This window comes from Dermochelys coriacea, chromosome 1 (genome assembly GCF_009764565.3).
Source record: "Dermochelys coriacea isolate rDerCor1 chromosome 1, rDerCor1.pri.v4, whole genome shotgun sequence".
NCBI lineage: Eukaryota > Metazoa > Chordata > Testudines > Dermochelyidae > Dermochelys > Dermochelys coriacea.
In genome coordinates this window covers 198,326,543-198,334,655 of record NC_050068.2, presented here as the reverse complement: position 1 = coordinate 198,334,655, position 8,113 = coordinate 198,326,543, and the positions used below count along the sequence as shown (strand labels likewise).

Below are 8,113 nucleotides of genomic sequence, written 5' to 3'. Positions count from 1 at the left end.
CTTGTTCTAATGCAGTAATTTGATGCTTTACCCTTTTGGCTTTTCAGTCTAAACTCTCCCTAAGCCTTGGTTCCACAAGCAATTATTGCTAGACACAAATCTTTGTTTTCCAGTCTGGAAATAATTTACATGGGCCCAAGAATGTAATTGTCTTTATAAAATTGTGATTGTTTTCTGCTATAAATTACTACTGTAATATTTGCTGTAAAACCCACTACAAAATAGCATGTCTGTAGTACTGTCAAGTTAAAAAAAATTTAAAGGATTGCAGAAATAGGTGCTTGGCAAGGGATAATTTTTCCCAGACAGTCTTTATCACTTCCACTGGCAAAGGAAATCCATTATCACCGTCAATCATGCGTGTGCTTTATTGCTTTTAAACTGAAATTTCCCACCCTTTTTTTACTAAAATAAGTTTCACCCTTGAATATTCATCTCACATTTTCTTACTTTATTTTTTTATGTATACCAGTCATGCAGATGCACAAAGGGAAGGGTGGATGCAAGGAGGCATGCCCCCCACATGTACCCCTCTCTTGCACAGAACTTGTCCCTCCTCAAAGGAAGCAGGCAACTGAAAACAGATCTGTCATGGAGGACCGTGCATGTTGTACTCCTTTAAGAGGTGTATTAGCAACCAACCACATTCCTCCTACACACAGAGGAGCCGTGAGCTTCATGCACCTTGGAGCTACTTGGGTTCCACACCAACCATGATGCAACCCAGTGCCTTAAATGCACAAAAGAGCCCTCCTTCTCCCACCACCAACAGACTGAAGACCTCTCTGTCTCCTAAACACCAAGTATGCAGTGGAGATATCCAGTTCATAGCACTGATTTTTTTTGTTTGGTGGGGGATATGGGGAGAGGCTAAATGTGCATATATTTGTATGTCTAGACCACAGATGGCCAACCTGTGGCTCTGGGGCCACATGCGGCTCTTCAGAAGTTAATATGCGGCTCCTTGTATAAGCACCAACTCTGGGACTGGAGCTACAGGCGCTAACTTTCCAGTGTGCTGGGGTGTGCTCACTGCTCAACTCCTGGCTCTGCCACAGGCCTTGCCCCCACCCTCCCCTTCCCCTGAGCCTGCCATGCTCTCACTTCTCCCCCTCCCCCCAAGAGCCTCCCGAACACCACGAAAAGCTGATCAGGAGGTGCGGGAAGGGAGCGGATGGCGCTGATCAGCAGAGCTGCCGGTGGGCAGGAGGCGCTGTGAGACTGGGGGGGGGGGGAGTTGATGGGGCGCTGCTGATGTATTACTGTGGTTCTTTGGCAATGTACATTGGTAAATTCTGGCTCCTTCTCAGCGTCAGGTTCGCCACCCCGGTCTAGACCACAAAAAATGAACCACACTTTGTGGTTTCTTTACTGCAATAAAGGTACAGAACCTGCAAACGTGACTTTACTAATTTCTTCGTTATGGATTTGCAAACAAAAATGCTAAGGGTTTGATATTATTTCCCTTCATCTTAGAGCTGTGGAATAACGGATTTTTTGGTTCGCTGATAATTAAAAAAAAGTTAATATTTTGTTTTGGGTCAACCCCAAAAATGAAATTTTGGGATTTTTGGCCAATTGAAAAAGTTGAAAAAAACATTATTTAGTTTCATTTCCATTCTGACCATTTTTAAAGGTTTTTGATTTTTTATTAAATAAAATTGAGGGAAATTATTAAATGAAAAGTTGCTTTGAACTGAACATTCTAAATGTTTCGTTATTAAAATGTCAATTAAACTTTTTGACTTGTTCAGAATTTTATTTCAAACTGAACAAATGAAAACATATTTGCAAAATGTTTCAATGTCATTGAATCTGCATTTTCCAACTAAACGAGTTTCAGGCAAAAAATTTCACCCAGCTCTACTTCATTTATCTATGGATTTTTATTCTGCCACCCATTGCCATTAATCCTGACCGTCTCTCTAACCCCTGTTCCTCATAGCTACCTCCAGCCTAGCCATTGTACAAGCCTGTCCCCTAAGCTTTCATAGGCTACTCTGCAGGCTGCTTTCTCTAATGACCCCCCAGATCCTTTCTTCCTTCCCTTCTGCTTTTCCCCCATCTCCCAAGCAGCAGGCGCTCACATAAGTTGCTACCAGTGAGCAGAACTCAGTTCATTTTACAGTTATTTTCTTCAGTAAAAACTGGATTTAGAACATTTTAGCATGATAATCTTAGAGTCATAGGAAGCTTTTTAATGGGTAATTATACAGAAACAGTATAGATGAATAGTGTCACCCCACCCATACTTCATCATCAGAACAAGCTGATAAAGATGTCAGACTTAATATTACCTTTTAAAAACATATTTTTGACAAGATGAACTACCTATTTTCTGAGGTATTCTGCCCACATCAAAATGACTGGATTTATACATCTGCCTACCTAAGCGTTTATACCACACTCATTATCGTATTATCACATGTTTTCAAGCTTGTGTCATCCAAAGTAAACCAAAAGCTCTAAAGTTTTATAGACACTCATCCACCTAAAGTCTATCCAAGTATTTATATCTTACACAAGACTGTGGTCTGCAGCCAACATTCTCCTGTGTATGAGAGTACATGCACATACAGGCATTTGTTACCACACATAACAGGTCTCAAACGCTAAGGCTGAAAATATCAAAAGAGGCCACTAATTTTAAATTTCTCCATTTTTGTGTTCTCAACCTGAGACAGGTTGGGCCTGATTTTCAGAGGTGGTCAGCTTCTGGGGCTACCACTCACTTAAACTGGAGCTCTGGGTGTTTGGAACCTCTGAAAATCAGTTTGTACTTCCAAGGAATCATTTTTTTATGCAATTTGGGGAGAACAAGGAGTTATATGAAATCATTTTGCTATCTAGCTACATTAGTCTATTTACTAAACTAGTTCAAAGGAGATTCCTAAAGTGAGGGCCAAATTCAGAGGTGATGCATGTCCTACCCTAACCTGGATTACAGGCTGTTTAGGTGTCAGTCACAATAGTTAACGGACAAAACAACTTCTAATTTATTATACATATTTTCATAAAAGTTGAGAGTTACTAACAATTAATTTAAAATAAAACAGGTTTAAAAAATATCTGATCACATTATTGGTGCAATCCACATTTTCCAGGAACATTTTAATAAAGCAAAGTAATGTTATAAGCCTATTTCAAAAATAAAAAGAGTTACAGATTATGAAAGTATGGAACTAAAACCATGTCTAAGGGCCAGGCACTGTGTGGACTGGAAAGATGCCATCATCCCCATTATTTTTCTATACACATTCTGCCATTAAACATTAACATTTTACCAAGTTATGCAGAAGACATCCTGCCATGCCTTTGGACATTGCAAAGCATTCAGGAGACTTTCCCCAATCCAGGTCTCCCTAATCAATATTTGGCAATATACTTCACTGTACTACTCAGCTAAATTAGCTGGAGATGGAACATGCATTAATTTCTTAATTGTTCTCTTTACGAATTGACCTGGAAATCTACTTCACATGTTCAATTTCAGCCTTGAAAAATCATATGAAGTGACTGATTAAGTAAAAAACAGTGTCCTCTGGAGCATGCAGGTCACTTTCTCTGTCACATCCAAATTTTCAAACCCAAGCTGCTTCAGTTGAAAGGGAGTGTTTGTTTGTTTAAAAAATCACTGATTATTGATAATACAAAAAATATATTTTTATATTCTGTTAGTACTCAAAACATGGCTGAACCATTTTTGCTCAAATTAAAAAAAAAAAAAATTAATTACCTTCAGCCATAGAAAAGGCCAGGAAAATTTCAGCCAAAAAATTATGAGCAATTGAAAACACAGGAGTTAGATATGAAACTATTATGCAACCTTAACTAAAGCAGTTGCTACCATTATTGCTATAATATATCTGCTTTTAAAGTTGTATTGCATGGGAAGGGATTGATCTGTCAATAAATAGGTTGGTGACAAATCTCGAAAAACCATGAGCCACTTTTCTTAGAATAGTCATATGTCTGGATATCAGCAGTGAAAATAGAATCCATGCTGAAGGTGAGTGTAATATAAATCCCTGATTGTAGACATTAACACTGTTTTAGAACTAGGATCCTGTTTCTTAATGGAGTGACATGGACCAGTCTCTTCGAATTCAATCTATTTATGGGCAAGTACCATTCCAAGTTCCACATCTGTAAGCTTGGCTCTCTCCTCCCTTCTCAGAATTATCTTTAGCTGTAATGTTAGTTTGCCTTTCCAATTCAACTGCAGCGTGCACTAAATGCAAAAACAATGTTAAAACAACCGACAATACTGTGCAATGTTAAGACTGAAATTCTAATCCCGCAAAAATCAGGGCATTCAAATTTATGGTTCAAACAGCAAGTCTAGTTGTACTCTCTTGGATTTATATAAATGTGATAAATAATAATACTTTGAAATCTACAAATGAAAGTGGTTTCAGAAGTGCAAAATGTTTTACAAAGGAGGGTAAGTTATCCTTATAATAGGGGATGAAGTGCAGAATGGTGAAGTGACTTGCCTAAGGTCATATATCAGGTCAGTGGCAATGCCAGGAGAAGAACCCAGGTCTCAGATTTCCCAGTCCAGTTCCCCAATCACTAAATCACACTAATATGATTAGTTATCTCACATAGGATTTGTGAAGATTAATTTTTGTCCAGTGCTTTAAAAATGTAGCATCCTATATACAAGTACTAATGATCCCTAATGCCTTATTATATATGTGTAATGTCACTATTGCTGCAGCGGGAACAATACATTCAAATAAGCTGACTTTAATGAAATTAATATCCCACCCTTAATGATGCAATTAGAATATGTAGTTCTGCATTTAATTTCCCTGGTTGTTGGTTTTGGTTTTTTTAAAAAGTAGGTTTCTGGCACAGGGGTCCACTGTGCTCAGCCATTAGCACATCTATTCGAAGTATTAGTGCCTAGTTGTGCAATCCGTATTCATGTTTGTAAGTATTTCATACATCAAGCTGCATACAGGTACTTCCACCATTAGGCAAATGAAACCAGCCAAATTCTGATTTAATCTATGCTGGTGTAAATGTAATCAGATCTAGCCTTACATTTCAAAGGGCATGAATGGTTTGCTTTATTCCCTCGCTTTTGCGCATTAACTCCAGAGCGAGTAAATAACATTTAAATAAATTTGAATAATCATCTGTCAACTGAGAACAAGAAAAATACCAGCACAAAGTGTAATTTTTTTTCATGAGCACCTGGACATAGAAGCTTATATGAGAAGTGCTTCCTCACTCATTACAAATATAAGAACAATATAACAAAGCTTATTAAGGGCAGAAAAATACGTTTTTCTATGTTCAACAGCAGTTCAACAGCACTTAAGACTGCATCTTAAGCTTTCAGTGTCTGTGCTGTGGGATCTACAAATATAAATATAAGTGGAGTTATACATATTATGTCTTTTTTAAAAACCTTGCCTTCTCAGATTAGCTAATTCATAGGACTCCAGCTCACAGATAAACTCACAGCACTTAAATATAGTGATGGGCACCTTAGAAATGCCACCGCTAAATTAGCTGGATAGGTAAAGAATTCAAAACTCATCTGTCTGATGAACAAACACAGACAGCAACTTGGGATGTACATAACTGACCCAATGCTGAATTCAAAGAATGTAGGGTAAAAACTTCTTTTTGTTTTATATCATCTGATGGAAGCCAAATCTGAGCATGAGCACACAGTTGACGGCAGGGAGAAGGGCTGGCAAAAAATTCTATCTGACCCTAACTCTTGAAATGCAGGACTTTTCCTGCCAGAAGGCATCCTTCTCTTTTAAACTCAGGAATGCCGTTTTTCATAACTAGTGATTACCATGTTAAGAACATTTTATTTACTTTTTTCTATTCTTTTTTTAAACTTACTTTCTTTGAATGAAGAACCCTTGTGGCCTAATGCCAGCAGTGGAATATGTCACAAGTGCCAAGGAATAAACTGACAATTTCAATGTAAGAATATCATTAAAAATATCCCCAAACATTCCAATCCTCCATGAATAAATCTCTATTTTTTTTAATTGATCCACTCAATTTATTCTCTCATTTATTCATTTTCTCATGACATGACAGACCTCCAGCTTGCTCTTCTGTAACCAATGCAGGAGAGGTCACTGACTTGGCCTTAGGGGAGAGGGTACTCAGAGACCTGCTGATAGTTTGCTTTCATTAATGTATTTTTTCCTCCTCAAAGGCTCCTGGCTCAAAGGTCACAGCAGCGTCCTGATTATGAGGAGGGTTTGGAAGCAGCTCCTTCACCTGTAACTTTCCCAATTGTTTGAAGTGGTTGCTAGAAAACTTCACTGGGTGCTCACCCTCCTTCCCCTACAGCCCACGATCAGGATAACAGAGCTGATGTCTGGAACCCTTACATGGCAGCACAAGGGTTTGGACTAGATGACCCAATACAATCGTTCCTACAATTTTGGGGACTCTGTAGCAGTTTACCTCAGTTCAGCTTCCTCCCAGTTTTCACTCAAACCATCTGACTTCCACCAGTGGCCAGCAACCGCTTCCCCTCCCTACCTTAATGATGAGTTTGGGATTAGCTTCAGTATTTTTCAATACTTTGTGCACACCTTCTGTTCAGTTATGCATGTGTTAGTTTGCTGTGGAGTTTCGGCTGCCTCATACAGATGTCTTGTGTACCCCATGAGTTGGAGAACAAGTTCAATGAACCCCATGAAAATGAATTACAGGTAGGCACTGGAGATGCAGCCAGGGCACAGGACAAAGATTGAACCTCATATTGATCATTAAGTTAGGGAGAAGAACACTGCCAGGTGGGAAAAAGCCAACCAGCTGTGTACTGACTTTCACTTCAATGGGACCTCAGCCCTGTTGTCAATAGGGCTATGGGTCTTTCTCCGTCTCTCTCCCGTAATTGTGCTGCCACTACACTACTGAGCCTTAATGTTTCACTTGAGAAACAGAAGGATAAGGTGGGGTTGGTTTAAGAGGATCCCTGGCTAGTCTTGTACCTTTCTCCAAACTTAGTAGCAGCACTGCTACTTAACCATTATTCACTGCATTATTATTACTAACACCACAGAGCCAACTTGCTTACTCTTCCCTTAAAAGAGAGGTAGAAGGATCCTTCACTGGAAAAAGTTGTGCCTGGGTAGGTAATGCAGCAGCATGTGGAGGTTGCTGAGGAGAGGGAGCAAGCAGACAGGGCCATGAGGGAGGAACAGGGCTGGGAAGAGTGGCCATCAGAGAACTGGGGACCTGTTTGAGGTCAGTGGGAGGGAGCTCCTTTGCTGAACAGATCCAAGTCTTTTAAAAGGCTCAGGTTTGGTTCAGAGGAAGAAGTGCGGTACAAACAGATGCTTACAATAGTAAAAATCTGTTCACACGTTCCTGGATGACAGTAAGAGAACCACTGATGGGATGTCAAGAGAAGCACTTCTATCAACTGTGAATACGGCTGAGAAACCATGAATCTATCCGAATTAGGTGGCAAGAAGAATTAACATAATTTAAATATGGCAGTTTAACAGACTTATTCTTCCTTGGGGCAATACTGTGGGAATTACTTTTCACTGCAAACCTCCCCCCCACCCCGATGCTGTTGCCATTGATGAAACATCAGGAAGAAGAAATATTTCAAACGAGCTTGTTCTTCGACTTTGTTCTAAGATCAGTGTCGAATGAGTAACTCTGCCAGTCAATCACCTTCCCCCACTTGCACACAAACCCAAGTCAAGTAACCTGAGGCGACTTTAGCAATTCAACGCTCACCGCAGCTTGACATCGTGGTTTGACCAAGTGGCACAAGTATTTAACCGCAATCCTTGACAGCAGCAGGCTGCATGTACTAATCCCCCACTGACATTTCATGTCAGCTCCTATTGTAAAGTTGCACAGAGAGCAATGCACTTCAGTTTAACAATTTGGCTTTTCTAGTGCTTTTGTAGTAAGGAGATGTTTATTGGTTATATCTAAATGGCATAACAACCTTCCCCGGTAGTATGTCAGATTGTGCTTTACAACAGCTGAAGAGTGGTCAAGATTGTCTCCACTAAAAATGCTTTAAACGTTTGAAGGAAAAACAGCTAAGAAATTGATGTAATGTACGTTACCTGACTCTGAAGAGTGATCTTGCCAGCTA

At 39.6% G+C, this 8,113-nt stretch overlaps 2 protein-coding genes across 10 annotated transcripts in view; one reads left to right on the top strand and one right to left on the bottom strand.

Moving 5' to 3' along the window:
- CMSS1 (cms1 ribosomal small subunit homolog) overlaps positions 1 to 8,113 on the bottom strand; it is a 387,357-nt gene that overhangs the window by 80,488 nt on the left and 298,756 nt on the right. The gene's annotated exons all lie outside the window — the stretch shown is intronic.
- Positions 1 to 8,113, top strand: part of FILIP1L (filamin A interacting protein 1 like) — a 287,759-nt gene that overhangs the window by 17,757 nt on the left and 261,889 nt on the right. The gene's annotated exons all lie outside the window — the stretch shown is intronic.